Source organism: Astatotilapia calliptera, chromosome 3 (assembly GCF_964374335.1).
Source record: "Astatotilapia calliptera chromosome 3, fAstCal68.1, whole genome shotgun sequence".
Lineage (NCBI taxonomy): Eukaryota > Metazoa > Chordata > Actinopteri > Cichliformes > Cichlidae > Astatotilapia > Astatotilapia calliptera.
The window spans coordinates 31,509,027-31,526,055 of record NC_137424.1 but is presented as its reverse complement, the minus strand read 5'-3'; the positions used below and the strand labels follow the sequence as shown (position 1 = coordinate 31,526,055).

Below are 17,029 nucleotides of genomic sequence, written 5' to 3'. Positions count from 1 at the left end.
TTCAATTTCTTGTGTGTGCGGTGAGAATTAATGGAGGTTTCAATTTTTTGTTTGTTTGTTTTTTACTTGCTCTTTTTGATTATGACAAGCATGTCTAAAATACTCTTAGGAAAGTGTGTTGAGTTATATTCCTTAACTCTAGTCACAGTTTAAGTGTGAATGCGGTGACTAGAAGGTTTTGAATGATGAATAAAGGTGTGAGAGGTATTTCTTTGGTGATGTAAAGTAGGATGTCTTAAAGTTTGGAAGTGTTTTTAACTTGAGAGAGGCATGAGTGATGTTATAAGAGTTTGAGTTTCTTTTTCTTTCAGTTTAAAACACATAAGTACATACACTTGGTACACCGGTTTACTCTTTGACTTTATTAAAACAAACGGTGTATTTGAGTTTGAATTTCAGTAATTGTATGTTGATATGGTAATTTAGTTTTATGTTAGGTGAAGGAGATGTCCATCTCTGCGTCTTGCAGGATCGAAAGTGAAAGTTGAAGGTTGTGATGTGAATGCTGTGAGTACTCGATTTGAATGATTCTGTGTGAGGTGTACAAAATACTAAATAATAATAACACTATGAAAGTTGATAGTAGAGTGAGTGCAAGGTGATGTGTGAACAGAGGAAGTCTGAGAGAGAAGTGTGTGCGTAGGCAAAAGGCAGAGTGTGTGCGTGAAATAAGGGAGTATTGTTTTTACATCAAGGTTTAGTAGAGCTAAAGTAGAATGTCACAAACAAACAAAAGAAGGTAAAATGGAGAGAGAAAATAATGTGGTTCCCTGACCGGGAGAGAAAATAACTGACAATTACATTAATGAATAGAAAACACACATACACAAAGTGCCATATGTGAAATTATTCTGGGAAGGAGTCAGAATTGAGATAGCTTATTATAGAGATAGTTTAACATAAGATGCAATGAAGGAAGCAGCTTACATTCCTTTAATTCCCAGAGCCAGTGTGTTCCCTCCCCTGCCCACTTGGGCCCCGTATCAGGCGAGTATGGAAGGCTGGATAGCCCATGACGGGTAAGATCCCACCTCGAAACCCTGGGACAACCTAAGGCAGGCACAGTCACGAATACTCGGCTTCAGTAAGAAGACAGGACCTGACGGGTAAGGCCGCTGGGCTAGGGTGGAGGTGGAAAGTGGCAAGTGGAGCCCTACCTTCTGGCTGAGGACAAGGAATGCTGCTATTTAAGGTAGGAAATCAGAATTTGGGTTAGTAAATTTGGGGAGGAGAAAATTGACTGTTTAAAGGCAAAATTATGAAGGAGTCTGACACACTGTAAAAGCACCATATGCAAATTCACACACACAAACAGAAAATGCATTAAACTTATAAAGACAAGACAAGACAAGCTCATGGAGTTTAATGCATAGACACTGATTAAACCTAGCTAAGAACACAAACATAGGCAATGAAGAACAGCTTGCTATTTTGTATGAATGATACAAGGGTGTGAATGTTTAATAAAATACATTTGAGTTTGTAATTGAGGAATAGAATAAGCCATATGACAAAGGGAGTTATGAAAACGAAAAAGGGATTAAAGTAGTTTTAAAAAAAGAGTGACTTAGGAGTGCTCTCGTACTGAGTGATCAACACTAGTGATCACTGTTGGAAGAAATAAAATGATTTAATGAGTTGGGAATGTTTAAACATATGTTTCTGTTGTTACAGCTTCTTGAGAGATGACTCAGTATGCAAATTAGCTGGAGTGTGTGTGTGACTGTGACTTTCAGGAAGAGGAAGCATAGCAGAGACGAGAAGTGCAGATTGGGGTAGGGAATTTATAGTTTAGTGATTATATGATGTCGTAAGGGGTCTTATGCTGAATTTAAGAGTATAAGGGGGTGATTTTTGTTTGCAAATTGTGTGGTTTTAATGAGACTTTTGGTGTATTGAGGAGGTGAAATTATGTGGTGGCAAGATTTGTGTGTTTAAGGTTGTTGTGGTGATGGGTTGATTCTGTCAGGTAGGTTGTTGTTGTTGTTTTGTTTTTAATAGAGGGAGTTTTAGGAAACATGGACATGTCTAAAAAAATTGGGCCCATTATTTTGTAACAGTGCACTTAAAGAAAACCTGTCAGGTGATTTTGTTTTGTTTTTATGAGCTAACAATCAGCTCTATTTTTCATTTCTGTTTTAAGCAGGCCTGCAACAGTGAATAACGGCGCTGAAAATTCTCGGGAGGAGCAAATATAAGGGGGCTTTCCAGATTACAATTGGCTGAGGAGAGCTACCTGTGGGGACTGATCAAGGTCGTAAGTCCCTGTAAAAAGGATTTTATGCGAGTCAATCCAGTCCAAAAGCATGAAGAAATATTTTCCTATGGAAAATAAAAATGACGGAGCTCATTTTGCTGAGGGTGGAGAATCTGACGCGGGAAGCTCCACCATTAGCAAATACATGGTGTGACTGCATGTGAGTGAATGTGAGACTGTATGTGAGTGAGGATGAATTAATGTGGACAAACAATTTGCTTTTACCAGAAAAATTTCTGTTTTGTTTTGTTGACTGGGGTTAGATTATGAGATTATAGTATATTGTTGGGAGAATGCCAAATGCTAAAGGGGAAATATTTTTTGATGTAACTCAGTTACCATTAATTGTAGAAACACATGACTGATAACTGTTCTGTTTTAAGTTTATTTTTATGACATAGATTGGATCATGAGTGGGGAAAACTGAGCAGTTTTAAGTTTTGTATAGTATCTTGACACATGAAATGTATCAAGATAAAGGGGGGGTTTAGGGTTTAATAATTTAATTGTTTAATAATTTAGGATCATTTTAGGACCTTTTGGGTTTTTGATCATTTGGATATGGTAAAACTGAAACTGGTATTTTTAAGTTAAGGTTAAAGGATTAAAAGTGAACTTGTCACGGTTTGCGAGGCAAGCCGTGTGGAGTTGTAGAAAAGGACCCAAAAGGCGGCAGCTCTGGTGCAGGTGAATATTTATTTACAACGGTGGGCACAAAACAGCACTGGTGGAAAAACAAGAAACCGGAAAACTGGGTAAGCTAATAACACAAACCAGAAACGAGGATGCAGGGAGGTCCGGGGAAATACACAAGAGACGCAGGGAGACCGAGGGGAAACAATATAGACGAACCAGGAACTACAATATCAGAAGACACAACTTAAATACACCCAGAGCACGGGGAGAACACAGACATAACAGGCTGGGGGAAACATGGAATAAACACAAAGAGAGACGAGAGCTCATAAATAGACAGAGGGGCACAAGGGGGTAAGAGTCACAAAGGGAAAAAACACTTAGGGAACACCACAACAGGACACCTCAGAAAACCTGGCCTAAATAAGGAGCGAAAATACAAGGAACCAAGAATGCTGGGCCAACATGGCCCAGGACCATGAATCCTGTTTAGAAGATACAATGCCGGTTTTTCAAAGTTGTGAATAAATCTTAGAGGGAAAATTAGTGAGGGTTGAAGGGGTAGAACAGGTTTGATTTTTTGATCTTTAGAAGAAGTGGTTATAATGTAGGCTTACACATACAGATATTACATAGGAGGTATTTTTAGGATAAAAGGGGGAGCTTATAAATAGAAATGATTTTTATACATATTGCATTTTGTGCTTTTAAAGGAGTTGTGGCTCAAATTTGTCTCTGGAGGGTCACGAGCCTTTGGCTAGCGCTATGATTAGCCAATCTACTGTGAGGATAATATGAGTTCATGAAGGATTGCACACGCTTACAGACACAGAGTTAAGAAACACACATGACAGTATTGATTCCAGGCAAAAGGCCTTAAATTCATTTAGCTTTTAACTGAACTTAAAGAAGGACCAAAGAGGAAGGAAAGCATATGTTTTGGTTAAGTCTGATACATTAGAATTAGAAGGTATTGTTACATTAAAAGGAGCAAAATGAAATAAAAAGGCTATACCGAAACAGGTGATAACATAGGAAATGTGAGGTTTTAAAATGAAGTTAGTGTTAACACATAGGAGTTGTTTCAAGGCAGCATTTAGCTATGATGAAATGTATACAGGAGTAATTGCTTATATGCTTGAACTTAATTGATTAAAGTGGTTGTCTTCTTTTGGAGTAGATTAACTTGCAGCAGCGACAATTTGTGCACAGGATGTTGATGATCAGATAAGGGAAAATAGAGCGAGCAACTGGACGTGAAAGCAGGGCTCAAAGAGTTTAAAGTGATGAGTAACGTTGAAGAGTATACATAAATACAAGTCAATAAGTTAAGAGCATAATTAGGATCATGCTTTTGATTAAAGAGTCCCAGATAGGATAAGTTAGGGAGATGCAAGAAAAGGTGTTTTGTTTCCTTTGCAGAAGATCTCGGCGACCACAGGAGGGGCGAGGATCCTGGAGATCTCGAGGTTCGAGACCACCAGAGAAGGGTCTGCGTGAGGACACAATGTATTGTGACCTCTGGTGTTCCAGAGGTCAAAAGGGGGAGTGTCGAGGAGGGAAATTATTTTACTGCTATTGTTAAATAATTGTCATTGCATTAATAATATAATCTGCAGCATGGATATTGCATTCCAAGGTTTAAACAGTGTCTCTTTCAGAAAGACTGAGTTGCAGGCTGACAGGAAGTTGTATGCAGAAGTGAAACCAGGAAGTTATTTTGAGCCGCAGGCTAAGACGAGGCTTTAACAATGTAACAGATAGCTTTAAGAAGGCCTTAAGATCAGATCATTTTATATTAAGGTTTTAGTAGAGGTTCTTGATTAAAACATTTATTTAGTAGAAGACATACACATAGTCTCAGTGAGCTTCTGGTCTGGTAAAAGGTCAGAAGTGCAACAGGTGAATTGAGAAAGAGCATGTGAGGTCGTGACACACACACATAGAGTTAAATTTATTTAGAGGAACCGTCCTTGTTGTCTCGGCAAGAAAGAGGAACAATTCATTTTAAGATAAGAACGGAAAGTACCACGCCATGAAAATAGGAGATGATTTTCTAGGTGAAAAGTCATGATGATGTTGATCTGATCTATGTATAAAATGTACTGGTGACGTATGAAGGGGCGTCAGTAAATAAACCCTGATGCTATAAAATATCTGTTCATGCTTTGATTAAGTTGAAGACTACTGGCTGTCTGCGTACAGAGTGTCTTCCCACGCGTGTATTCATTAAAATCATCGTTTGACTTCACCCGGCCGGATTGGTGTGGTTATTCTTCGATCACCTCTTGTACCCTTCCTCAATATTGAATCTTAACATTTGGGGGCTTCGTCCGGTTATTGAGGAGGGAGAGTTGGAGGTTTAGATGGAGAAATCCGGGGTCTTAGGTGGTCTGACGGGCAGACATGAATTCCAGTGGTCTAAGTGAGTGGGCATAAGCCGGCTTATCCAAAAGGTAAGGCACTACCTGTTGAATTATTTCCAAAGTGTGCCAAATTGGAAATGATAAAATTTAAGTCTACTCACTGAAGTTACTGGTGGATGTCTGTTTTGATTTTGATGAGAATCTCATGACAGTACTGAGGATTTAAAGCAGTTGGACTGCTGGAAAGGATTTAATGCGGTTGGACCGCGGGAAGCAGTTGGACTGCTGGAAATGATTTTAGTAGGTTAGGGAATTTGGTTATTTTTTGGTTATAAGGTTGGACCTGCTTCAGTCTTACACTTTGTTGGGTGTTTTACTGTTGTTCCAAAGTATTATAAATTACTCAAGAACGCCAGTTGGACTGGTAGGAAGCGCAGTTCTCGGAGGTAATGCTCCCTCCTGGCCGAGGACGCTTGGCCCTGACCTATCGGCGAATAGGGTTAGTACGGTCGGCAACCGGGGAGAACTTGGGAACCTCCAAAATAGCTAGTGGTTGGACCACTTTACCGTTTGGAACGGTAATCTGCGCTTTTTTGGGCAGCAAAGGTTGGACCTTGGGTGTTGGACACTTTTAAATTGAGTTAGGGACTTTAGAGATGAGGCCAGAAACTGTTGGACAGATACTGGTTAATTGATTACAAAAAAGTTGGACTTTTATCGGTTAGACCGTTAACTTAAATTTTTCGAAATTCGGTAGGTGTTAAAAGGCATAAAATCTGTGCAGTTGTAAATATAAGACGTCTTTGTGAATATAAAATAATAGATCTCTGTGTGAAAGGAGTCTGAGGCAATGCTGCTGCTATTTTTAGACGGTGTGTGTGAGTGAAAATGCAAATGAGTAAGCAGTGAACTGTTTAAGCCACAGTTGGGTTTACAAATACTGCTGCAAACATTGTTGAGTGTGTGTTTAAAATGCCATTCATGTTTATTAGAGGACTATAAATAAAGTTTTGAGTTGCCGTAGTGGATGTATAGTAATTGACTGAGTTTGGATGTAGATATATAAATATATTGAGTGCACTGTATATACTTAAGACTAACACATCACTTTCAGTAGTAACTTTTCTCCAGCATTAGTTGCTGGTGGGTTTTATTTTTTCAATTTCTTGTGTGTGCGGTGAGAATTAATGGAGGTTTCAATTTTTTGTTTGTTTGTTTTTTACTTGCTCTTTTTGATTATGACAAGCATGTCTAAAATACTCTTAGGAAAGTGTGTTGAGTTATATTCCTTAACTCTAGTCACAGTTTAAGTGTGAATGCGGTGACTAGAAGGTTTTGAATGATGAATAAAGGTGTGAGAGGTATTTCTTTGGTGATGTAAAGTAGGATGTCTTAAAGTTTGGAAGTGTTTTTAACTTGAGAGAGGCATGAGTGATGTTATAAGAGTTTGAGTTTCTTTTTCTTTCAGTTTAAAACACATAAGTACATACACTTGGTACACCGGTTTACTCTTTGACTTTATTAAAACAAACGGTGTATTTGAGTTTGAATTTCAGTAATTGTATGTTGATATGGTAATTTAGTTTTATGTTAGGTGAAGGAGATGTCCATCTCTGCGTCTTGCAGGATCGAAAGTGAAAGTTGAAGGTTGTGATGTGAATGCTGTGAGTACTCGATTTGAATGATTCTGTGTGAGGTGTACAAAATACTAAATAATAATAACACTATGAAAGTTGATAGTAGAGTGAGTGCAAGGTGATGTGTGAACAGAGGAAGTCTGAGAGAGAAGTGTGTGCGTAGGCAAAAGGCAGAGTGTGTGCGTGAAATAAGGGAGTATTGTTTTTACATCAAGGTTTAGTAGAGCTAAAGTAGAATGTCACAAACAAACAAAAGAAGGTAAAATGGAGAGAGAAAATAATGTGGTTCCCTGACCGGGAGAGAAAATAACTGACAATTACATTAATGAATAGAAAACACACATACACAAAGTGCCATATGTGAAATTATTCTGGGAAGGAGTCAGAATTGAGATAGCTTATTATAGAGATAGTTTAACATAAGATGCAATGAAGGAAGCAGCTTACATTCCTTTAATTCCCAGAGCCAGTGTGTTCCCTCCCCTGCCCACTTGGGCCCCGTATCAGGCGAGTATGGAAGGCTGGATAGCCCATGACGGGTAAGATCCCACCTCGAAACCCTGGGACAACCTAAGGCAGGCACAGTCACGAATACTCGGCTTCAGTAAGAAGACAGGACCTGACGGGTAAGGCCGCTGGGCTAGGGTGGAGGTGGAAAGTGGCAAGTGGAGCCCTACCTTCTGGCTGAGGACAAGGAATGCTGCTATTTAAGGTAGGAAATCAGAATTTGGGTTAGTAAATTTGGGGAGGAGAAAATTGACTGTTTAAAGGCAAAATTATGAAGGAGTCTGACACACTGTAAAAGCACCATATGCAAATTCACACACACAAACAGAAAATGCATTAAACTTATAAAGACAAGACAAGACAAGCTCATGGAGTTTAATGCATAGACACTGATTAAACCTAGCTAAGAACACAAACATAGGCAATGAAGAACAGCTTGCTATTTTGTATGAATGATACAAGGGTGTGAATGTTTAATAAAATACATTTGAGTTTGTAATTGAGGAATAGAATAAGCCATATGACAAAGGGAGTTATGAAAACGAAAAAGGGATTAAAGTAGTTTTAAAAAAAGAGTGACTTAGGAGTGCTCTCGTACTGAGTGATCAACACTAGTGATCACTGTTGGAAGAAATAAAATGATTTAATGAGTTGGGAATGTTTAAACATATGTTTCTGTTGTTACAGCTTCTTGAGAGATGACTCAGTATGCAAATTAGCTGGAGTGTGTGTGTGACTGTGACTTTCAGGAAGAGGAAGCATAGCAGAGACGAGAAGTGCAGATTGGGGTAGGGAATTTATAGTTTAGTGATTATATGATGTCGTAAGGGGTCTTATGCTGAATTTAAGAGTATAAGGGGGTGATTTTTGTTTGCAAATTGTGTGGTTTTAATGAGACTTTTGGTGTATTGAGGAGGTGAAATTATGTGGTGGCAAGATTTGTGTGTTTAAGGTTGTTGTGGTGATGGGTTGATTCTGTCAGGTAGGTTGTTGTTGTTGTTTTGTTTTTAATAGAGGGAGTTTTAGGAAACATGGACATGTCTAAAAAAATTGGGCCCATTATTTTGTAACAGTGCACTTAAAGAAAACCTGTCAGGTGATTTTGTTTTGTTTTTATGAGCTAACAATCAGCTCTATTTTTCATTTCTGTTTTAAGCAGGCCTGCAACAGTGAATAACGGCGCTGAAAATTCTCGGGAGGAGCAAATATAAGGGGGCTTTCCAGATTACAATTGGCTGAGGAGAGCTACCTGTGGGGACTGATCAAGGTCGTAAGTCCCTGTAAAAAGGATTTTATGCGAGTCAATCCAGTCCAAAAGCATGAAGAAATATTTTCCTATGGAAAATAAAAATGACGGAGCTCATTTTGCTGAGGGTGGAGAATCTGACGCGGGAAGCTCCACCATTAGCAAATACATGGTGTGACTGCATGTGAGTGAATGTGAGACTGTATGTGAGTGAGGATGAATTAATGTGGACAAACAATTTGCTTTTACCAGAAAAATTTCTGTTTTGTTTTGTTGACTGGGGTTAGATTATGAGATTATAGTATATTGTTGGGAGAATGCCAAATGCTAAAGGGGAAATATTTTTTGATGTAACTCAGTTACCATTAATTGTAGAAACACATGACTGATAACTGTTCTGTTTTAAGTTTATTTTTATGACATAGATTGGATCATGAGTGGGGAAAACTGAGCAGTTTTAAGTTTTGTATAGTATCTTGACACATGAAATGTATCAAGATAAAGGGGGGGTTTAGGGTTTAATAATTTAATTGTTTAATAATTTAGGATCATTTTAGGACCTTTTGGGTTTTTGATCATTTGGATATGGTAAAACTGAAACTGGTATTTTTAAGTTAAGGTTAAAGGATTAAAAGTGAACTTGTCACGGTTTGCGAGGCAAGCCGTGTGGAGTTGTAGAAAAGGACCCAAAAGGCGGCAGCTCTGGTGCAGGTGAATATTTATTTACAACGGTGGGCACAAAACAGCACTGGTGGAAAAACAAGAAACCGGAAAACTGGGTAAGCTAATAACACAAACCAGAAACGAGGATGCAGGGAGGTCCGGGGAAATACACAAGAGACGCAGGGAGACCGAGGGGAAACAATATAGACGAACCAGGAACTACAATATCAGAAGACACAACTTAAATACACCCAGAGCACGGGGAGAACACAGACATAACAGGCTGGGGGAAACATGGAATAAACACAAAGAGAGACGAGAGCTCATAAATAGACAGAGGGGCACAAGGGGGTAAGAGTCACAAAGGGAAAAAACACTTAGGGAACACCACAACAGGACACCTCAGAAAACCTGGCCTAAATAAGGAGCGAAAATACAAGGAACCAAGAATGCTGGGCCAACATGGCCCAGGACCATGAATCCTGTTTAGAAGATACAATGCCGGTTTTTCAAAGTTGTGAATAAATCTTAGAGGGAAAATTAGTGAGGGTTGAAGGGGTAGAACAGGTTTGATTTTTTGATCTTTAGAAGAAGTGGTTATAATGTAGGCTTACACATACAGATATTACATAGGAGGTATTTTTAGGATAAAAGGGGGAGCTTATAAATAGAAATGATTTTTATACATATTGCATTTTGTGCTTTTAAAGGAGTTGTGGCTCAAATTTGTCTCTGGAGGGTCACGAGCCTTTGGCTAGCGCTATGATTAGCCAATCTACTGTGAGGATAATATGAGTTCATGAAGGATTGCACACGCTTACAGACACAGAGTTAAGAAACACACATGACAGTATTGATTCCAGGCAAAAGGCCTTAAATTCATTTAGCTTTTAACTGAACTTAAAGAAGGACCAAAGAGGAAGGAAAGCATATGTTTTGGTTAAGTCTGATACATTAGAATTAGAAGGTATTGTTACATTAAAAGGAGCAAAATGAAATAAAAAGGCTATACCGAAACAGGTGATAACATAGGAAATGTGAGGTTTTAAAATGAAGTTAGTGTTAACACATAGGAGTTGTTTCAAGGCAGCATTTAGCTATGATGAAATGTATACAGGAGTAATTGCTTATATGCTTGAACTTAATTGATTAAAGTGGTTGTCTTCTTTTGGAGTAGATTAACTTGCAGCAGCGACAATTTGTGCACAGGATGTTGATGATCAGATAAGGGAAAATAGAGCGAGCAACTGGACGTGAAAGCAGGGCTCAAAGAGTTTAAAGTGATGAGTAACGTTGAAGAGTATACATAAATACAAGTCAATAAGTTAAGAGCATAATTAGGATCATGCTTTTGATTAAAGAGTCCCAGATAGGATAAGTTAGGGAGATGCAAGAAAAGGTGTTTTGTTTCCTTTGCAGAAGATCTCGGCGACCACAGGAGGGGCGAGGATCCTGGAGATCTCGAGGTTCGAGACCACCAGAGAAGGGTCTGCGTGAGGACACAATGTATTGTGACCTCTGGTGTTCCAGAGGTCAAAAGGGGGAGTGTCGAGGAGGGAAATTATTTTACTGCTATTGTTAAATAATTGTCATTGCATTAATAATATAATCTGCAGCATGGATATTGCATTCCAAGGTTTAAACAGTGTCTCTTTCAGAAAGACTGAGTTGCAGGCTGACAGGAAGTTGTATGCAGAAGTGAAACCAGGAAGTTATTTTGAGCCGCAGGCTAAGACGAGGCTTTAACAATGTAACAGATAGCTTTAAGAAGGCCTTAAGATCAGATCATTTTATATTAAGGTTTTAGTAGAGGTTCTTGATTAAAACATTTATTTAGTAGAAGACATACACATAGTCTCAGTGAGCTTCTGGTCTGGTAAAAGGTCAGAAGTGCAACAGGTGAATTGAGAAAGAGCATGTGAGGTCGTGACACACACACATAGAGTTAAATTTATTTAGAGGAACCGTCCTTGTTGTCTCGGCAAGAAAGAGGAACAATTCATTTTAAGATAAGAACGGAAAGTACCACGCCATGAAAATAGGAGATGATTTTCTAGGTGAAAAGTCATGATGATGTTGATCTGATCTATGTATAAAATGTACTGGTGACGTATGAAGGGGCGTCAGTAAATAAACCCTGATGCTATAAAATATCTGTTCATGCTTTGATTAAGTTGAAGACTACTGGCTGTCTGCGTACAGAGTGTCTTCCCACGCGTGTATTCATTAAAATCATCGTTTGACTTCACCCGGCCGGATTGGTGTGGTTATTCTTCGATCACCTCTTGTACCCTTCCTCAATATTGAATCTTAACAGTTGCTTTATCTGCAAAACACACAAACCAACCTCTCTGAGGTAATTACTCTAATAAACTGGTTTTCAAGAGTTTCAGATTACTCAATTAACTGGCCAAAATCTACAGTTCTTCCCATTAACTGCTCCTTCCATAACTCTTCCTCTGCCCCACTACAATCTGGAAATATTAAATATTTAGGTATTAATGTTTCTCCTAAGCTTTCAGACTTAACTAAATTAAACCACATCCCACTTCTAAAGAAAGTAGAAGGCAATCTGACTAGATGGAAATCTTTACCCATATCACTCATGGGAAGGGTCGCCACTATAAAAATGATGATCTTGCCAAAAATAAATTACTTATTTTTGATGATCCCTAACAAACCATCACAAGATTGGTTCAGATCTCTGGATTCATATATTTCCAAATTCCTTTGGAATGATAAACCCCCGTGTATCAGCTTAAAAACGCTACAAAGAACCAAGGATAGAGGAGGATTAGATCTACCTAATTTTCACCAATACTTCTTAGCCAATAGGCTTCAGTTCATCTCAGAATGGTTAAAACATACCTTCCTAGATGAGCCCTGGCTAGATGTTGAACAGGCACTATGCAAGGATCTAGAGATTTCAGACCTACTATTTATTAGCTCAAACATCAAACGACATGAATGCTTTAAAAGTATCAACATCAACTTTTCTCTGACAGCATGGTGGGAGTTTCTAAAAATAACGGAGTCTTCATTAATCCCATGCAAACGTACACCTATCTGGAATAACCCTGACATATTACAAAACAATAATATGATTAATTTCCCAGAATGGAGTTGTAAAGGAATTAAATACTTAGAACATATATTAGAGGGAACAGAATTTATTCCATTTGACAGACTAGTTGCACAATATGGGATCAACAAGAAAAGATTTTTAGAATATCAACAAATTAAATCCATAGTAAAAAAGAAATTTAACCTCAGTCAAGTTGAATTACAAACACCACCAAGTGCGGCACATTTCCTTACTCTTAAATCCCCCAAATTATTATCTAAAATATACAGAACACTTTCTAAATTAGATGAATCAATATCCCTTCCTATTGCAAAGTGGGAAGAAGATTTATCAGTCAGCTTAGACCAAAACTTCTGGTCTCAGGTATGCTTAAAAACCTTTAAATTAATTAAAAATCCCAGTCTGCAATTAATACAATACAAAACACTACATAGAGTGCACTATACAGGTCATCGGATGTTCAAGATGGGCTTTACATCTTCCAACAACTGCTCACACTGTCAAGGCAATACACCAGACAATTACATCCACGCTCTTTGGTTCTGTCCACCAGTGCAGAAGTTTTGGCATGAGATATGTGAAGATTTATCAAAGTGTCTGAAATGTAAAATTCCAACCTCCCCTTTAGTATGTTTGTTGGGAAAATTGGATGAGGTCACTACAGAAACTAATACAGTTCAAATGGTTTTTACTGCCCTATGCATCGCCAAGAAAACGATCCTCATGAACTGGAAAAATAAAAATAATCTTAATTCTAGCCAATATAGAAACCTTCTAATAGATCACATTAGTCTCGATATAGCCTCTGCCACCACATTAGATCAATCCCTCTGGGCTCCTTTGATCGGCTCCATCACCTAGCGGGGGTAGGGGGTCGTGGTTTGGTCCCGCCTTAGCTACTGTGGTTGATATGGAGTTGGGACGGGCTTAGGGCGCCTGGAGGGCCCCTAGAGACGTTATCCCTGGAGGGCTTAACCCGGGGGTTGTGTTCATGACCTGGTTAGTGGCTCTGGTCGCTCTTAGAGGTTGTTCTCCTTGTGGCTGCGTGCAGCGGGGCTGGAGGATGGTCTGTACTGGTGGACGTAAGTTACTGGCCTGGTGGCCTGGCTGCCCCTGAGTGGATCCGGGGCAGGCGTGGGGGTTTGGGGTTCGGGGGTGCTTCGCCTCCGTGCTGGGGCTCTGGCTGGGCCTTGGGGGCTTCGGTCCTCGTCGGTGTGTCACCGAGGTTGTGAGCGGGTGGGTGCACGGAGGCTCAGCCCTGGCGCAGGGGGCCTCTTGTGCATCGGCCTAACTGGGGGGCTCTTCAACTGGCGGGGAGGTTGTTCCATCCTTGCAGGAGTCCACTCTGCAGGTGGGGGAGAGACATAAGAGAGGTGGAGAATAAACTTAACCTGGGTGTCTGTTGTCTTGTGTAGTCTGGGAGACGATTGAATGTTGGGGTGGGTACAGTTTCCTCTGCGGTGGGGTAGGGTGGGCTGCCCCGGGTTCTGTGGGGCTTGGCAGTGCTACCGCAGGCCCCGGTCTGGATGGACGTAGGCTCCCTTGCCTTGGTGGGTACCAGAGGACGGGGGTGCCTACTGGGGTCAGCGGGGGAGCTGGCCCTAGGGAGGGGCATCCTCCCCTCCCTCCTTTTCCTCCCCATCCCCGGCTACCTCCCTCTTCCCGCTCCACCACACTCACCCACACAGGTAGGGCCTTGGGGTGCGGGTGTGTCACAAGGGTGCAAGGGAGACATTCCCCCCCCCCCCCCCCCCCCCCCCCTCTGTCCCCTTCTGGCCACCTGTGCCTCAATTTTATCTCACATCTTAGACATCCACATTACTTACACTCTCATAACACACACATATAGATATAGGGCCTTGAGGGTGGGCACGTTAACGGCGTCCAGTGGACGGTCTGTGTACTCAAACCTACCTCTGGCGCCGGTGCCCACCTCTCAATTTTAAATCCATGTAGACATTGAGGGTTCTCGGGAGGGGCCGTGCTAACACCTGCTGCTCTCTGGCAGCAGCACCATGCTCTCCCCTGTTTTAAATGCACTTTAGAACAACACGCAGCAACACTACACATGAGCGGGAGGAGGGAGGTATGGGGTCTTCACACACCCCCGTTCTCTGCTAGCCATTGGGGCGGGGGGGCTGGGAGGAGATGTTAGCTCTCCGATTGGCCTCCCTGCTGCTGCGGAGCCTGGGACGGTCTGCTTGCCTCCACCCCGGGGGGAAGGGTAACATCTCTTGAGTCTGGGTTCTGTTTCCCCTTCTGGGGGTGAGGGTACCTGGACCCGGGGTATAGAGTATGTTTGGGGAGTGTGATTGTGTGTACATGTCCATTTATGTCAATCCTTACGTTGGGTGAGTGCTGAGTGTTTGTATATGTGTGCATGAGGGTGGGAATGCATGTTTGTGTCTGTGTGTGCCTGTTTGTCTGTGTCTATATGTCAGGTCGGGTCTTAGACTCCACCTCTCTGGGAACTCCCAGGCCCTCCAAGGCCTATCTCCCCTCACCACACTCCCTGCCGGTGACTGATGCCCTCAGGGGTCGGTGCATTGGTGGTTCTTGGTGTCCGGGGCTGGGCACTCAGGTATGTACCGGCTCACTCCCAGTGGCTACCTGGCGGGGCCTGGCGCCTGTTCCTCGGTCAGGCCTCCTCCGGGGTGCCAAATGATCCATTTGGCAAAGTAAATCCATTGGGTATCCTTGTTGGTCTTCAGACAACAATTCTGATGGCTAAAGAACCAAATGGGACAGGCCAAAAAACAAAACAAAAAAAAAAACAAAAAAAAAAACCAACTACAAAAAACAAACAAACAAAAAACTTTCATGTTCAAAAAGGGATCATAACATTTTATTTTATTTAATCCCACCCCCTTTCCACTATTTAGTAATCAACACACTATAGAAATACCTCCTTCCATCGCCAATTGTGAGGTGGTGGAAGGAATACTTCGAGGATCTCCTCAATCCCACTGGCACGTCTTCCTTGTCAGAAGCTGAAGATGTTGTAGGGCTGTCTTGGTTGACAAGTCTATGCAATGTTGCGTGGAGATCAGGGGCAGTACCCCTGGATTGACAGACCAGGGTGGTGGTCCCCATCTTTAAGAAAGGGGACCGGAGGGTGTGTTCCAACTACAGGGGAATCACACTCCTCACGCTCCCTGGGAAAGTCTATGCCAGGGTGCTGGAGAGGAGAGTCTGTCCGTTAGTCGAACCTCGAATACAGGAGGAACACTGGGCCAGCTCTTTATCCTCTCGAGGATACTCGAGGGTGCATGGGAAATTTTCCCAACCAGTCTACATGTGCTTTGTGGACTTGGAGAAAGCATTCGACAATGTCCCTCGGGGGGTCCTGTGGGGGGTGCTCCGGGAGTATGGGGTGTCTGGCCCATTGCTATGGGCCATTCAGTCCTTATACGACTGTTGCAAGAGCTTGGTCCGCATAGCCGGCAATAAGTCGGACTTGTTCCTGGTGGGTGATGGTAAATGGACTGATTCTTATATAGCGCATTTCTACTCTCCCGGAGTACTCAAAGCGCTCTATACAACATGCCTCATTCATCCATTCATACAAGCACTTCTAAGCTCAAGTGCAAACTTAACTACATTCACGCACATTCATACTCCGATGAACGCATCGGAGGGCAACTTGGGGTTAGTATCTTGCCCAAGGATATTTGGCATGCAGACTGGGGAAGCCAAGGATTGAACCACTAACCTTCCGATCAGTAGCTGATCTGCTCTACCACCTGAGCCAAAGCCACCCCTGGGCCAGGGCTGCTCTTTGTCACCGATTCTGTTGATAATTTTCATGAACAGAATTTCTAAGCATAGCCAGGTGGCAGAAGGCTTTCACTTCAGTGGTCTCAGGATCTCATCTCTGCTTTTTGCAGGTGATGTGGTCCTGTTGGCTTCATCAGGTGATGGCCTCCAGCTCGCCATGGAACGGTTCGCAGCCAAATGTGAAGTGGTAGGAATGAGAATCGGCACCTCCATATCTGAGGCCATGGTCCTGGCAGTGATGCGGACGCTGTACCGGTCTTTTGTGGTAAAGAGAGAGCTGAGTGTAAAAGCGAAGCACTCAATTTACTGGTCGATCTACACCCCTACCCTCACCTATGGTCACAAGCTGTGGGTAGTGACCGAAAGAACAAGATCGTGAATACAAGCGGCGGAAATGGGCTGAATCATATTTTTTTCACTAAGCTGCAGCAGTTGCTGTTTTTTTCTTAAACACATTGCATCCTGCTGTGCTTCGGTCAAGGCGGGGTGCGCCGGTGTGAAGAATGAGGTAGACCCAAGAGCAGACACGGTGGAGACAGAACTAGGCTTCCAAAATAAGGCAAGCCTTTATTGTGGCTGAAGGCATGACAAAAACACTAGGGAACACTGAAACTGGGAAAACTAAGAAGACAGAGAACACTGTGTAAACTAAAAAGGCTAAGACACTGTGTGAAGGAACTATGGAACAACTATAAACACAGAGTAACTAAGCAGGCTATGAAACACAGTTTCACAATAAGGGAAACTACGAAAATACGAGGTGAGGATAACAGACGATCTGACACTGACACAAAGACACACTGGGCTTAAATACACTGAGGAAGTCATCAAGGAATTAGAGACAGAAGGGGAACA

The 17,029-nt window shown here is 41.7% G+C and overlaps 1 long non-coding RNA gene across 1 annotated transcript; it reads left to right on the top strand.

Annotated features, from left to right (window-relative positions):
• Positions 1–750: 750 nt before the first annotated feature.
• On the top strand, positions 751–11,560 carry LOC145426248 (uncharacterized). The gene is made up of 3 exons (XR_013906970.1): positions 751–3,052; positions 3,084–9,468; positions 9,500–11,560. It is a non-coding gene; the product is annotated as an uncharacterized LOC145426248 (long non-coding RNA).
• The last annotated feature ends 5,469 nt before the right edge of the window (positions 11,561–17,029 follow it).